Raw genomic sequence first — 15,191 nt, 5'->3', positions numbered from 1 at the left:
GTGCCCACCTCAAAGGGCCAGCGTGAGAGGCTTCATGGGACGATGCTGAGGAACTCCTGAAACCGCACCTGGAACCAGGGAGAAAGAACTGGAGAAATAATGGATTATAAGAGCCAAAAAAGTGGAAAGTACCCAAACATCCATCAGTGGATGAATGGATACATAACATGTGGTGTATCCATAGGAGGGGACACTAGTCAGCCGTGAGAAAGAATGAAGTACTGATACCTGATAAAGGACGAATGTTAAAAACACGTGTGCTAAGTGAAAAAGCCAGTCATAAAAGGTCTCAGACGCTAGGGCTCCTTTTACATGAACTGTCCAGAAGAGGCAAATCCGGAGACAGAAAATAGATTGGTGGTTGCCAGGGGCAGGGGGCAGGAAAGAACTAGGAGGGACTGTTAAGAGGTACAATGTTTCATTTTGGAGTGCTGGAAATGTTCTGGAATTAGTGCAGACGGTTGTATGACATCATGACTGCACTAAAGCCCACTGACTTGCACACTTTAAAATGGTGAAGTTAGGGGCACCTGGGTGGCTCAGTGGTTGAGCGTCTTGCCATCCTCCCTGGATCCTGGGATCAAGTCCCACATCAGGCTTCTTGCCAAGAGCCTGCTTCTCCCTCTGCCTATGTCTCTGCCTCTCTCGCTCTGTGTCTCATGAATAAATAAATTAAATCTTTTAAAAAAGAAAAGAAAAGAAAGTTCATGTTATATGAATTATATCCCAGTATTATTAAAAAATGAAAATCTCAACATTATAATAATTATATATAATTATTATATATAATAATATATATAATAATAATAATAATAATTCTCGCACTCTCACTGACAGAGCTGTGTCCATGCTGTGTGTGTGTGTGTATCTTGGGTCTGGAGCCTGCAGTGAACCGGCCTCATGTCTGTTTCTGCCACAGGGATGACCTTCCCTCTCCAGCCCCATCCCTTCTCCCGTGGCCCCCAGGATCCTGTGGGATGCCTGGAAAGGGAGAGCCCTTGGCCATCAGACATGCAGCCCCTTCCATTCAGTAACAAGGAGATCCAGGTCCACGAGGGGGGATTTGCCCGACGTCACACACTGAGATGATGGCAGAGCTGGACCAGAAACCCAGGCACCCCATAGCAGATCCTGTCCCCCCCACCATGGTGATGGTACATCAGAGGGCAGGCAGCGGGGCTGGGCCAGTGCTGAGAGATTCTTGGGACTTCTCCGAACCCCTCACACCAGATAGGTGACCAGCCTGGTGTGTGAGAATGTAGAAGGGACAGAGGGAGGGCTGATCAAAGAAGGTGAAGTCAGATTAAGGTCTGAGTAGCTTGCTACTTCCTGTTTTTATCAACATTTTAGTCATGGGAAACAGTTGTTACCGCAAAACTGTAGCATCAAACCCACTTGCTTCCCTTATGCCCACACCCATCCCTCCCTGCGGCCTCTCTCTGGGACCACGTCTGCCCCTCCCCTCCTACTCCAGGCCCACAGAAGTGTGGTCCCCCTTGTCAGGGATGAGGCTGGACCCTGAGATGAATTGGCCCCTGTGGGAGCCACCACTGTAGCCAGACCCCCAGGCCCCCCGAGGTGCGGCCCAGCCCTCTTCCAAGAGCTCTGCATTCATGCACTTACTGAGCACCTACCACTGTCTGTCAACTCCTATGCACTGGGGTTAAGAAGTGTCAAAACCAGCCGGTCCAAGACCCCCCTGAGACAGAAGTGACCAAGCAGAGGCTAGGGGGTGGCTCAGGGCTCAGCCCATTCCCGGAGCCAGAGGCCCCAGCAGCAACCACCCCAACTATGAAAGATGGCTCTAGTCTATGTTCAGGACTCTCCGGGAGCACGTTTTTGCAAGGAGGGGACACACTCATGAAATGGGGTAGGATAGGCAGACAGATGCCACGTTCGAGGACTCACACTTACAGTGGGTGAGCATGTTTTCCATTTCCGATGTGAAAGGGGAGTCCTGGGTGGGTACTAGCCGTCTCTCTGACCTTTCTGACCTTTGCTAACTTCCTCTTGAACACATAACACTGGCTCCCAGATTCAGAACACTTGGGGCACCAGACCCCAGCTAGAGTTTAGCACGCTACTTGATTAACGTTGTACTCATGCAACTGCTTCGCTTCTATTTATGGCAATCGTGCAAGTTTCCCGTGTACACAATTTCCTTTGAAAATAAATTATTTAAGTGAAGATGAGTGGATTTTTCTAAAAAACACTGAGCAGCTATCAGCACAGGAAGAAGGGAAAGTGGACTTGAACGTTTGGGAAGTTTGAGAGGCAGGCCGAGGTGCTCAGGGTCTAGCATGTCCTGACCGGTGCGAGGTGGCCCGAGTCTGTGACTTGCAGAGCATCTGGGTGTCAGGCTCCCTGCCTCCAGAGCAACCCTGGGGTGGGCCCTGGGTGCACTGCTGAGTGGAGGCCACCCTCCCTCGGAAGCTGCCTCCTCATGGGTGTGGGAGCTGCTGGGTTGCCTGTGACTCAGGACCCGGGAGCATCGTCCTCCCCTCTTCCCTACTCCTTCCCCTTAGATTTGCCTACAGACCTCACAAATCACAAGCAAAGGGTCTGATTGCTTGGCCTTCCCCCTCGCTCCCTACTGTGCTAGGTAATGTTGAGGCTCCCTGGCACAGAGGCTGTCCTGGCGCCCCACTCGCTGGACCATGGTCCACCTTCCCTGTGTCTCCCCTTCCAGGCACAGTCCCCTACATGGCTCCCTGCTGCTGAGAGAAGCTGCCCTTAGCGGGTCTGAGGTGGTTTTCCAGCACCTTCCTTTGAAACCCTACCACTACTGCTCCCCAGATCTGTGGGAATCCCGTAGGACAGGACTGGGATGAGGAGGAGGCAGGTGAAGTGCCCCGGGCGCAAAATTTATGGAGCACCATTGTTGGTGGCCACCCCAACGGTGGGTGAGGGTCTCCCTAACCATGGGCCCTAGCACCTGGTTTGCCCCACAAGAGCCCCGCGCCTGTTGCAAAGCACCAGAGAAAGAAAACCTGCTGCTGAGAAGGGTGTTCCAGGGATTATTGGGGTTCTGAGGAACTTTCACAGCAGTTACCCCCTTGGGATCACACAGCATCTCAGGAGCTGATCTGCAAGGCTGCTGCCTACACACAGCTGTGTGGGGTGTGCACTGAACAAGGGTGGGAAGCCAAAGGGAGAAGTGTGGCTGAAATCCACCTGTCTCCACCACGTGTGTCTGAGCGTGGGGTCTGCCTCCACCTGGAAGAGGGGTCACCTTCCTGTATTTTGGCCGTCGTTGGCTGCGCCTTTCGGTACTTCCCACGAGAACATGGAAGTGCCAGCGGTGGCCCAGCAGACAGCACGAAGCAAAGGTGGTTAGACAGCAATGGGGACTCGCCCTGCGACACCCATAGCAGGGCTGGGACCTGAGTTTCTGGAATCCTTACTTAGTCTTCTTCCCTTTACTTTCCATCGCTCGGGTACAATGTGTTAGGCAGCTGGCTGTGTCCCGCAGGCAGAGGTCAATCTAACACGTAATGTCCCTTTTCTGTCCTTTCTAGCCCGCCGCCCACCCCCCACCCCCCCCCCACCCCCTGCCCTGCCAAGTCCCAGTTAATTCCCTCCCGGGCTTTTCAACGGCTTGGCCTTGCCTCTAATCCCGCATGTGTCTTCCCACTGAACTGCGAATTCCGGATTCCGGATTCCGGGAGGGCAGGGACCGTGTCGGTGGCCTGGGTCTCAGCACAGGGGCTGGGAGACCGTCCGAGCGCTGTGCCTGAGGAACCCACGTTTCCAGGCTCCCCTGGAGGCCCGGCCTCAGCCCCGCGAGGCCAGAGCACTTAATAAGACACAGACCATTAAGCAAAAGTAATTTAAAAATAATTCCAACTGTGACTTGGGTCTCTCTAATACCCTTAAAATCCTCTTCCCTCCGTGTCCCTGTCGCTTTTCCTCTCTTTTCCACTCCGTGACACAAAACCCGGGGACCAGCCTGTCCAAAAGCCACAGTCGCCTTTCAGGGAAGGGGGAGGCCTTGCAGCTCAGCCGGCTGTGTCCTCCCTACCCTGTGGCCCTCATACAGCCAGACAGGGCGACAGCCCTGAGCGGTGACAACCAGGCTCCAGGGATGGGGGAGCTGGAGGCTGGAGGGGGGCGGGGCCGTGAGTGGCCTAGTGGAAGCCTCCAGGCCTGCTCTCGGGCCTGGGCCTGCTGCGGGGGGCGGGAGTCACTTCTGTCTTCCTAACGCTGCCCTGTTGGGGGCTTCTGGGCCTCAGCAAAGAGCAGTTTAGTCTGACCCGTAAGTCAGCGAGTGGGGAGGGCAGGAGGCTGGCTGGGGGGTCACGACCAGAATTATCTTCAGGAGAAAGGGGCAGCGGAGTACGGGGCTCCCACACGACGGGCTCTGTCCCCGCACACATTAGAGGAATGACTGAGGGGCCAGGGGGAGCCCCAGGGGGTGCCTGCGGTGGCAACGAAGCCAACGGTTTCTTGTGTAACTAAAGGGGAAGGGGAAAGAATGGGATCACCCAGCGTCAGGGTTCAGGGCCCACAGACGCGCTCAACCGTGACAGAAGCAACCTCTATTTTACCCACCACTGTTCTCCGAAAGGCCCCTGGCCCTGCCGCCCTACTGGAGGTGGGGGGAGGGCAAGAGCAGCCCCCTTCATTCCACAAGGGCCTCCTCAGGGGCCAGTGGGAGGCCTGCCCAAGGTCACCCTGGCCGTTAGAGGCGGAAGGGCCAAGGAAACCCCCAAGAAAGGATTTGGAGCCAAAAAGGATTTGGACCTGGAAGCAGATGGGGAAACCAGCAAGGGAACCTTCCCGAGGTGGAAAGATTAACTCAAGAAGCTGTTAGCCCAAGACAATGGATGGAAATGACCTAAGGAGTTCCAGGAAGGAGAGAAGCCTGCGCTGGGGCACCTGGCGGGCTCCCTGCAGCTGCCCAGCAGCCACCATTCACACCCCCGGTGCTTGGGGTGGGGGGGCAGGAGACGTGAACGCTGAAACCCTGAGCTCTGAAAAGGAAATGCCAGAACCACAAAGTTCTGATGTGAATTGTCTGAGCCAAAATAGACAAAATTGGTCTTGGGCAGGGCCCGGAGCCCAGACGTGGCGGAGAGGAAGGGCCTGATGGGCCTCAGGCTTCCCAGGTAACATCCTTTCATTCAACATTCCCTGAACATCTCTGCAGCAACTACGCTGTCCCCGGCTTCCCTGTATTCCAGGGAATACAACCAGGAACCAAGCAAAAAAAACCCCACATCTTCCGGGGTCCCCACATGCTGGTGAGGGAAGCAGACCATTAAAGACAACCACAAGAAATAAGTCAGTTCTGTAGTGCCAAAATGCACTAAGTGCCTAAAACAAAACAAAACAAGACCAAGAGCAATGGAGAGGACGCTGAGGACAGAATCTTCCGAGCCCAGGGCAAAATGAGAACGTGGGGCCCCTCTTCTAAGAGCAGAGCAAAGGTGCTGTTAAAGGTACCCAGGACATTTTTCCTTCTTTCTGCAGTCTCTCTTCCCTCTCTCCGTCTCTCGACTTGTCACCACTTTTTTGTATTTGCTTTTTAATGTCATTTGAAGTAAAGAAAAAAAATTTAAATTATCAGCATGAGTTTTACCGTTCATCTTTCGTATTGTGCAACGCCGGCTTTGAAATGAAAATGTTGGAGCGTTTAACTCACATGTGGAATCACAGAAGTTACACAATTTCTATTTCATGGCTTGTCCCCAAGAGGGGCCCCAAACCTGCCAGGACAGGCCAAGCAGAAAGACTGGAAAGAGAAAAAAGCTGATGGGCCCAGCCACCCAGCCAGAGGGTAAGGGAGCTGTCATGGGCACAGAGATACCCTCAGGGTAAAAACTCTTTGGGGTCCCCAAGGGCCCTGTCGCACTGACAGTGACCAAGGTCCCCCTACCGAATTGTCCCTCCCACCAGATGCAGGAGTGATGCATAGCCCCCCAGATGAAGGTGGGGCCTGCAGAACTCAAGCCAGGCCTCTCCTTCCCGTGGGTCCGTGGCTCCAACCCTTGGCAGATGGGCAACCTCTAAGGGTCTTTAAACTTCCATTCTAGGATGTGCTCAGTACTGGATCAGGGTCCTGCCCCGCACTGAGATATGCCCCCTGGCCAGTCACCAGGAATGAGCCACTCAGATTTCACAGGGAAGGGTGTTATTGGCAGAGGGAACAGCACATACAAAGGCCCTGGCTTGGGCACGTGTCTAATGTATCCATGGGACAGCAAGGAGGCCCATGTGGCTGGAGTGGAGGGATAAAGGGTCAGTTCTGCAAGGCCCTGGGAGACAGTTCAAGGATTGGAGCTTTTAGTCTGAGAGAAAGGGGAAGCCAAGGAAGGATTTTCAGTAGAGGAGTGATGTGATCAGACTTAGGTTTCCAAGGGATTCCTGCTGGGTTGAGAGTAGACTGCAGGAGGCAGGAAGACAAGCAGAAGGCCCTTGCAATAGTCCAAGAGAGGGACGGTGGTGGCTGGGACCAGCCTTGAAGGATGGGTGGTCAGATTCTGGATATTTAAGAACAACCTAACATGTATTTATTCAGGCCCCAGTATGCTGCCTACGGTTCAAGGCTCAGGGAGTTAAGCAGGAGACCCAAGGTTCCAGCTGTTGTAGAGCTGACATTCTGGTGAGGTGGGAGCAGATGACAACCCAAAAAAGAAGGGCCTCTCTGACATGTCATTTCAGCTGAATTCTGAGAGACATAAGGAGCCACCGTGAGATCAGGGGAAAAATCATTCCAAGCACAGGGCACAGCATGTGCTTCAGTGTGCTCAGGCTGCCAGAACAGAATATTGCAGCCTGGCTGGCTTACACGGAAATGTATTTTTTTTTTTTCCCACAGATTTGAAGCCTGGGAAGTCCAAGCTCAAGGTGTCTGTCAATTGAGTTCCTGGGGAGAACTCTCTTCCTGACTTGCAGACGGTCACCTTTTTTGCTGTGGTCTTCACCTAGCCTTGCCACAGTGCCCACAAGTGATCTCTCTCTTTCTTTGCTCTCCTTATAAAGGCCACCAGTGCTATGAGATTAGGCCACCACACTCTTGACTTCACTTAATTTTTGTTACATCACATTGGGGAGCTTCAACATGTGAACTGTTGCGGGGAGGGGGGGGACACATCCAAACCACCCTGAAATGGCAAACAGGCTTGGCCAATCCGAAGTAAGGCAAAGAGAAGGCCAGTGGGCCGGTGGTAGGGGCGGGCTGAGAGTGTTCCAGAGGTGGGCCCCCTGCAGGCCCCAGGCAGCTCATGTGGCCTTAAAATTATGCCCAGAGATCTGGTTTCTACTCTAACTGCTGACTCTTGTCTTTCTTTCTTTCTTTCTTTCTTTCTTTCTTTCTTTCTTTCTTTCTTTCTTTCTTTCGACTTTATTTGAGAGAGACATTGTGCACAAGCAGGGGGAGGAGCAGAGGGAGAGGGAGAAGCAGGCTCCCCACTGAGCAGGGAGTCCCACAAGGGGCTTGATCCCAGGACCCTAAGATCAGGGCCTGAGCCAAAGGCTGATGCCCAGTCAGTTGACTGAGCCACCCAGATGTCCCAGTGCCCACTGTTTCTGATCACATCCTACATGCGGGGTGTGTGCTAACGGCCCTATGGGCATTGTCTCATTTAATTGTCACAGTAAGCCTATGAGGTGGATATTATCACTGCCAGTTTCACAGGTAAGGAGCTCAAAGCCTGAGCAGCAGTGTTTGGAGGAGGGAGCACAGCTCGCTCACCTGTCGCTGTGCTCAGCCCTCCGGGGGAGGAGTACAGAGCAACCCTTAGTTGAGCCCGGAGGATAGGCCCTCCAGACTGGGTGGCCTTGGCAGCACTGGGCACTGGATTCCATCCAAAAGAGGCATATTGAGCACCCGGTCCGGGTGAGGGGTTAGGGGCCTTGACGTGAATCAGCCACAGTCTGGTAAGTTAGGACAGGGTTTCTCAGTGCCAGGTTCTCAGTCCTCTATATCCAAAGGTCCTGGGGCACAGATTCCTGCCCTGCTGGTAGCCAGGGAGGCTCAGAGGGTGTCGCCAGGAATTTGCATTTTAAAAAAGCATCCCCAAGGGGAACAGCTCCTGGCTCCTGCCGCGGGAGGAGCTGGGCAGCTGGGCAAGCAGCTGGAAAAAGAGATGCCAACTGCACCTGCAGGGGGCCTGGAGACTTCTCCTGCTGAAAGACTTTATTTTTTAAGATTTTATTTGAGAGAGAGAGAGAGAGAGAGCAGGGGGGAGGGGTAGAGGCAGAAGGAGAAGCAGACTCCCCATGGAGCAGGGAGCCCAATGTGGAACTCAATCCCAGGACCCCAGGATCATGACCTGATCCAAAGGCAGAGCCACCCAGGTGCCTCAAGTGACTTTGTGAAGTACTGTTGCAGCTGGGCATTGAAGGGGGTGGGAAGTGTGTGTGGGGGAGGGCACTCCAAGCAGAGGGAGCTGCGTAGGCAGACTTGGAAGCTGACCAGAGGACAGGAGGACAGCAGGACAGGAGAAGCAGCCAAGAGGTGAGAGGAGGCTATGCCCAAATTTTCTTTGCCCCCCACTGTGACCAAGGGACAAGGCCAACAGGGCTAACTTCAGTAGCCGGCAGCCGGCAACAGCTATGGGGACAGGAAAATTGCAAGGAGGCCTCTGTCGGCTGCACAGGTAACCCCCCTTTGCCCAGGCCCCCAAGAGTCATAGACGGATCATCTGGGTCCCTGGGCCCAGTTGCTGTTCTTCCTGCTGATGGAGGAGATAGCCGGGCCATTTCATAGACAACAAAGGGGCCCAAGGCCTGGGGGAGAGGATGAGTGAGGACCTCTGCCTGGAGCATGGTGACCTTATGGCCCTTCCCTGGTGGCTGTCAATGGGTTGGTGGGGGGAGGGGAGGGGGTGTCACAGGAGTCAGCCTGTCTTCGGACTATGGCCCCAGCCTGCTCTGGCTGATGCTCTGCTCTGAGCAGTCACACCCACTGGGGTGTTGGAGGGGGGCGCTGGAGCTGGGTGGCTCACAGGAGCAGGCTGTTAAAATATTCGGGAACCTTGTAAGCTGGTTGTTAAACTTTTGGTAACTTGAAATTGGCCTTGGTGGGTGTTTTTACAGCATGAAAAAAAAAAAGCAAGGTTAGTTTTTTTTTTTTTTTTTTTTTTTTTTTTAATTCTTCCACATAGTTGGTTAATCAGCACTCCACTGACAAGGGAGCCACAGCCACTGGTGATGTGAAAACAAAGGCAAAAGAAAAATTAAATTTCCTTGCTACCTATAGCCCACTGACAAGTCCTTGAAACAGGCAGAGTGACATTCCTCTAGGGACTTAACTGCCTCGTGTTAATACTTTGCTAAGGGCAACAGGTAATCTCAGCCCACCCCCTGGATCCTGTGAGTCTACTTTAACATAAGAGTTCCTTTGGAAACTTCCTTTATCTCTATCCCCCAAGATACATGTTGGCAATCATCCCCCAAGCATATGACCCACCAGTATACATCTGAAGGGTCTCATGACTAAGGTTGGTTTTATTAGACAGTAATACATGACCAACAATAGCTAGGCCCCTCAAGGTCCTGGAAACCTTGCTTCCAAATTCCTTAGAGGCTTACGCTATCCCTAACCTCCTCCAACTTGAAAGTATCTAATGGGCCACTCCTCATGACCCAGTGCAGTTCTTTATGCCCACGGGCCCTTTCCCACGCTTTGATATAACTACCTTTTTGCACCAAAGCTGTCTCAAGACGTTTTTCTTGGCCATCAGCTCTGAACCCTAACGTCTTTCCTCCATCACTAGCACCATGGGGCAGGCAGCAGCCAGAGGCCCTTTCCCAAAACACATCCTCTGTGCAAAAGTCCCACACAGAGCACAGAAAACATCCGGATATATTAGACACTCTCAAGTGTCCCTGCTCTCAAGGAGCAACCGATCCGTAGACAGACAGAAAAAAACAACCTGGGACATCATCAACCAGAGAAAGAACACTAACAACAGCTGCTGTCCATACCTGAGTCTCTCCCATGTGTCATGGTGCTGGGAACTTCCCACACATCATCTCTACTCCTCACAGTAGATGCCACCATATAGGTGCGGAAAATGAAGCTCAACAGTACGAAGTCACCTGACCAGGATCACACAGCCGGCAATACCAGGTCCAAAACCCACACTGTTCTGACTCTTGAGTTTATATGGAGCCTTCATGGCTACAACGTCCTACCTCCACATAGCATGCTGCACTATGGAGCAGCAGGTGGGGAACTAACCCTGCCTGGGGCAGGTGCAGGGGTGGCACTGAGAAAGGCTTCCTAAGAGTGGGGACATTTGGTCTGGGCCTTGAAGGATGAATAGAAGTTTGGCAGTTTTAGGGCAAAGTGAGGAAGGGCATTCCAAATGGAAGGAGAAGCATAGGACAAGGCATGGAGGAGTAAGAGGGCATGGGAGACAGGGGAAGAGAGCACAGGGTCATGTTACAAGGTAGTGTCATGGGGAAGGAGGCAACATGAGAAGGCAGGTTGGGAGTTTAGTAAGAAGGACCTTGAAACCCAGGCTAAGAGATTTGGTCTTGATCTTGAAGGCCTAAGGGCCACAGAAACAAAGGTCCCTGGCAGTCACACCCTTGAACTATGTAAGTTCTGTGGCAAGATTGCTACCATGTCGGTTTTACAAGGTGCTCTAAAGCAATGCTTCCCAAAACATCTGTGGAGAAGGACCATTTTTTAAAAATCTCTAATTGTCACAGACCAACACTTTTATAAAATACAAGGAAAATTAATTACTTGAAAAATCAAATGAAAAAAAGATACAAGCCCTTTTTTTCAATTATGAGATTCCAGACATACGATTGGTCTATCAAATTGCACAAGTTTCCAACCCTTAATTTCGGTGCTCACTTTGACGGAGATGAGCTTGCCAGGGAGTCTCTGTGACAGGCACACATCTAGGACAAATGAGGGTTCTCCTAGTAGAAGCTAAGCGCTGCCAAACAAATCCCATTTTGACGATGAGGAATCTGTTGTTCAGAGAAGGTGAGCATCCTGCCCAAGATCACACAGCAGGTGAGAGGCAGGGCTAGGACTTCAACCCACAGCTGTCTGCCTCAACCCACCTGGCAGGTGCAGCCCCTCTCTGCAGAGCCCTTTGGCCTGGCCGGTTAGCCTCGTCCCTGCTCTTGTCACAAGGTCAAGAGCCCTGCAGCTGGGGAAATGGAGCCAATGTAAGAAAGGAACTTCCTTGCCCAGGGCGCCATGCAAGAGGTTGGCAGAAGCAGCCAACCCCAGGTCTCCCGATACTAGTCTGCGCTCAGTTTTGCCACTCTGCCTGCCTCTGTGTCTGTGCGGTGACCTCTGGGCCAGACGGTGCCAAGGAGGGCATGGGGAAGAGGGCTGCGAAGAGGCAGGGGACTCATCAGCGGCTGGCAGTTACATGCGCTCTGTCATTCCTAATTAGCTCAGCAGCTCCATAAGCAAAGACCTCCCCGTGGAAGCAGGAGACAGCTGCTGCTCCTACCCAGGTGGGCAGTCTGGGTGGGGAGGGGCCCCTTAGAAGCACTTTCCCCCGCCCCTTCTCCAACTGCAGAGGGTCACCCGCTTGCTGGGCACGTGCTGAGAACCAGAGGACAGAACTGAAGGCCAGTCCTTGGATGTGTCCTGAGCACCTCCTCTGTGCCAGGCGTTGATCAGCTGCTCCAGAGAACCCTGGGGTGAAGGGTGATTTCCAGCCCCCATGCTTGGGGTATGCTCAGCTGCTGGAGGAGGTAAACAGGTTCCCCAAGAACCATAAAACATGAATGGTAAGTAACCCGACTTACCATTTATTGAGCACTTGCCACATGGCAGGCACTAGGCCAAGCATTTCCCCCGTATTAGCCAACAGAAGCTTTACAAAGCCCTCTAAAGCAGGAATTATTCCCACTGTACAGATGGGGAAACTAAAGCCCAGTTAGCTAAGATTGCATATATATAGACGGAGGGTATGGTTTTAGGGCCCAAATATGTAGAACTCCAAGGTCAACAGTTGTCATCTGGGGCCAGTGGAGAGAAGGGGGAGGAGAGAGTTTATGAGGAAAGACAAGTGTGTGGGTAGCTATAACTGGGTATTAGGCCAGAGGCCAACTAGACCTTCATGATAAAGGTAGGTAGGTTGGGAGGGTTGAAGAGGCAATCTGGCTGGATGCTTCTGGAAGAGGTAGCAGTATGGGAAACATCTGAGGAGGGAAGCAACTGGTTGGAGCTGCTGGATCAGTGGGACACAGTAGGCAGGAAAGGCCCTGTGGGTCAGGTGAAAGGTCAGAGCCTAGTCTAAGCAGTAATCCCTGGGCTTCTGACTCACCAGTAACTCAACTCTGGGAGAAGACTGTCTCAGATCTGGGCCAGAGGTGGAGGGGGACATCCTATCTCCCTCGTCAGGAATGTGGGTGGGGACTCTGGGGTGAGGCTGGACTACCAGCAGCTCAGACTGAGCCAGGCTGGTTCCAATCCCAAGAGAGCTCCCTTCCCTGGGGGCCAGTCAAGAATTATGATAATAATAACCATCCCACATTACTGTTCATCCAGTCAGGAAAGTGATTCCAGTTTTATTAAAAAAAAAAAAAATACACACACACACACACACACACACACACACACATAGCACTTATTACAGGCCACGCATAAGTCTAAACACATTCCAAACGTTAGCTTTTTTAATTCTTGCAACCATTCATGACATACCATCCCCATTTTACAGATGAGGAAACTGAGGTCCATGGAATATAAGTGACTCACCTAAGGTCATCAAGTAAAGAAGTAGGGGAGATAGGACCTCAGGCCCCAGTATACCACGTGTTTAAGCACTGTGGTCTGCTGGTGGAGTTTTTACACTCTGCTGCAAAAACTCCCATTTTATAGATGGAAAAACTAAGGCCAAGCCAGGTAAAGGGACTGGCTCAGGCAAGTAGGGAGGACAGATCGCTTGAGGAAATCAGGGCTCCTGGTCCTAGGCTAGGCTTCTCTCTTGGTCCCACTGCAAGCCCAAGTTATAGCTGGAGAGAAGCTAAGAGCCCTCCCAACCCACTGCCACTCACTATTCTCAGGCTCAGTGGGGGAGAAAACAGTAAAATAACAACTCTGCCACCATTTTCCTAAAGATAAAGGCCAATCATAACCAGAGGTAGCTTCTCTTTCTATTTATTTATTTATCTTTCTGATCACTAAAGGCTATATGATCATTGCAAAAAATTTTTACTAAGATCAGATGAGAAGAGAGAGAGAAAAAAAAAATCACCTTAAAACTCTTCCTTGAATACTGGTGTATTTTCAAGATTTCTCGGCTCCCTCTCTGTTTTTATAAGCATCCAAGCTGGGAAACAAGAGACTTGGCTTCCAGTCCTGGCTCGCGGTGTGACCTTGGGCAAGTCCCTGTCCTTCCCTAGGCCTCAGGCTCCTCACCTGTGAAATGAGGGTTTGGACATAGTGACCTCAGAGGAGACCCCTTGCAGCTCTGACCTTCTGTTTCTGCTTCTGTTCCTGGATTGGCAGAAGGGGCACAGGCAGGCTGCCCCTCTGCGGGGGACGCATGGCTGACAGCTCCCAGCAAGTCACCTCCGGGACGATGTGATGGGCCTGGAAACAGCCTTCACTGCGGGCTCAGCATTCCCAGGCCTGCCTGCTCACTAGGCCCATATGGTGCCCCCTGCTAGCCGGACACCACCAGCTGCCCTTCACCTGCCAGCGCTGGGTGATTACTTTTCCTTTGGGCTCCAGAATGCTCTCTCTACTGCCTCAGGACCCAGCTGGCTTAGGGTAAGAGAGCTGGAGGGCTCAGCCCTGAGGACCTACCTACCCATCGCCACAGCCCTTTGTGGAAGAAGACAGCCTCTTATGGTAAAAAGCTAGAGAGAAGGAGGGAGGGAAGAAGAGAGGAAGGAAAGGAGCATTGACTGTATTCCAAATCCATTTAGACCCCTTGCTAGGCGTTCAGATATGAATCAGAAAAACTTACTGCCCTTGAAGGACCCAAAGTCTAGTGGAAGCAACCAGAGTAGAAACAGGCAGCAGCAACACTCCGCAATGCTGAGAGCTTAAGCCTATGGACCCCAAACGCAGAAGCCTAACAGATGAGTGACAGGGAATGCTTTCTGGAGGAGGCAATTTCACAGGTGAGCCCTCAAGGACAGGTCTCTGCCTTTCTAACTCATGAACTCATGTTTTTAATTCTTACAGACAGCCCTGAGGAATAGGTGTTATTGCCCCTTTTACAGGTGAGGCTCAGAAAAGTGAGTTCACAACCACCAAAAGAAGGGGTCAGGTTCAAATCCCCAGCATTCCTCTCTGACATACAAGCCTGGGTTTGAGTTTGATCCCAACCTCTGACTTGCAGAGACCCTTCTTGAGTGCTTCTCTCCTGGGCTTTGGAATCTTATCTGGAAAGTGGGTGGATTGCTGGCTGCAGTGTTTTGGAGGGAAAAAGGACTGATGGCCGAAAAGCATTTAGTTTACAAACAGAGAGGAATGTCCTCACTACCCAGCTGGGGACATCACAGCCCCATGTTTCCCCCAATACAGGAAAATCGCTCCTGTGTTCTGAGCTAGGAGCAATCCTAGAGGCTGAAATTCAACTTGCTGAAGCTCTCCATCTAGAAGAAGCCAGGCAGTGGCATGGACACGTGTTCTCTTTTGACTCCCTTTTGCAAAGCCTAACGGAAAGGTAGAGGATCCTAGAGAGAATTCTAAAGCCTGGACTTAGAACATCTGTGCTTGAGGAATTCTAGAATCCAGGCTCCCCCCCAAAATGCCTCCTACTAAGCATGGCAGGGTCTGGGTCAAGATCACGCTGTACTTGGCCCTGGCAGATTGGAAGGATCACTAGAAATAGAATCCTATCGCCTTTGACAGATAAGGATTAAGACCCAGAGGAAGGAAAGAGTTGCCTAAGGTAACAGAGCAAGTCAGTGTCATAGTAGTGGGTACCCAGGTGGTATCACTACAAGGGGAGTGGGGTAAGGTGGGGCAGTCCAGGTGTCCAGGGTGGTGCCAGAGAGCAGCCTAGGTGCTCTTGGGTGAGTAAAATGCCCAGCTGGTCTTACTAAGGAAAACTTTTATAGTCCTGCCAGGTTCCCAGCAAAGTTCTACTACTCCCACGTCTCCTAAGCCTCCCATTGCCCTGAGCATCACCCTCCTGTTGGACAGGACCCTCTGACCCTAAGTCTGATCACCTGTAAAATGGGCCCCAAGTACCTTTCAACTGGGCTGCCTAGAAATCCTAGGAATAAGGGGATGGGGAGAGGGA

General features: G+C 52.1%; 1 long non-coding RNA gene across 1 annotated transcript in view; it reads right to left on the bottom strand.

Annotated features, from left to right (window-relative positions):
* LOC144314665 (uncharacterized) overlaps positions 1-15,191 on the bottom strand; it is a 48,773-nt gene that overhangs the window by 32,583 nt on the left and 999 nt on the right. The gene's annotated exons all lie outside the window — the stretch shown is intronic.

Source organism: Canis aureus, chromosome 5 (genome assembly GCF_053574225.1).
Source record: "Canis aureus isolate CA01 chromosome 5, VMU_Caureus_v.1.0, whole genome shotgun sequence".
In the NCBI taxonomy this organism is placed as follows: Eukaryota; Metazoa; Chordata; class Mammalia; order Carnivora; family Canidae; genus Canis; species Canis aureus.
Note: the sequence above shows the minus strand (reverse complement) of the source record. Positions and strands in the feature narration are given on the sequence as shown.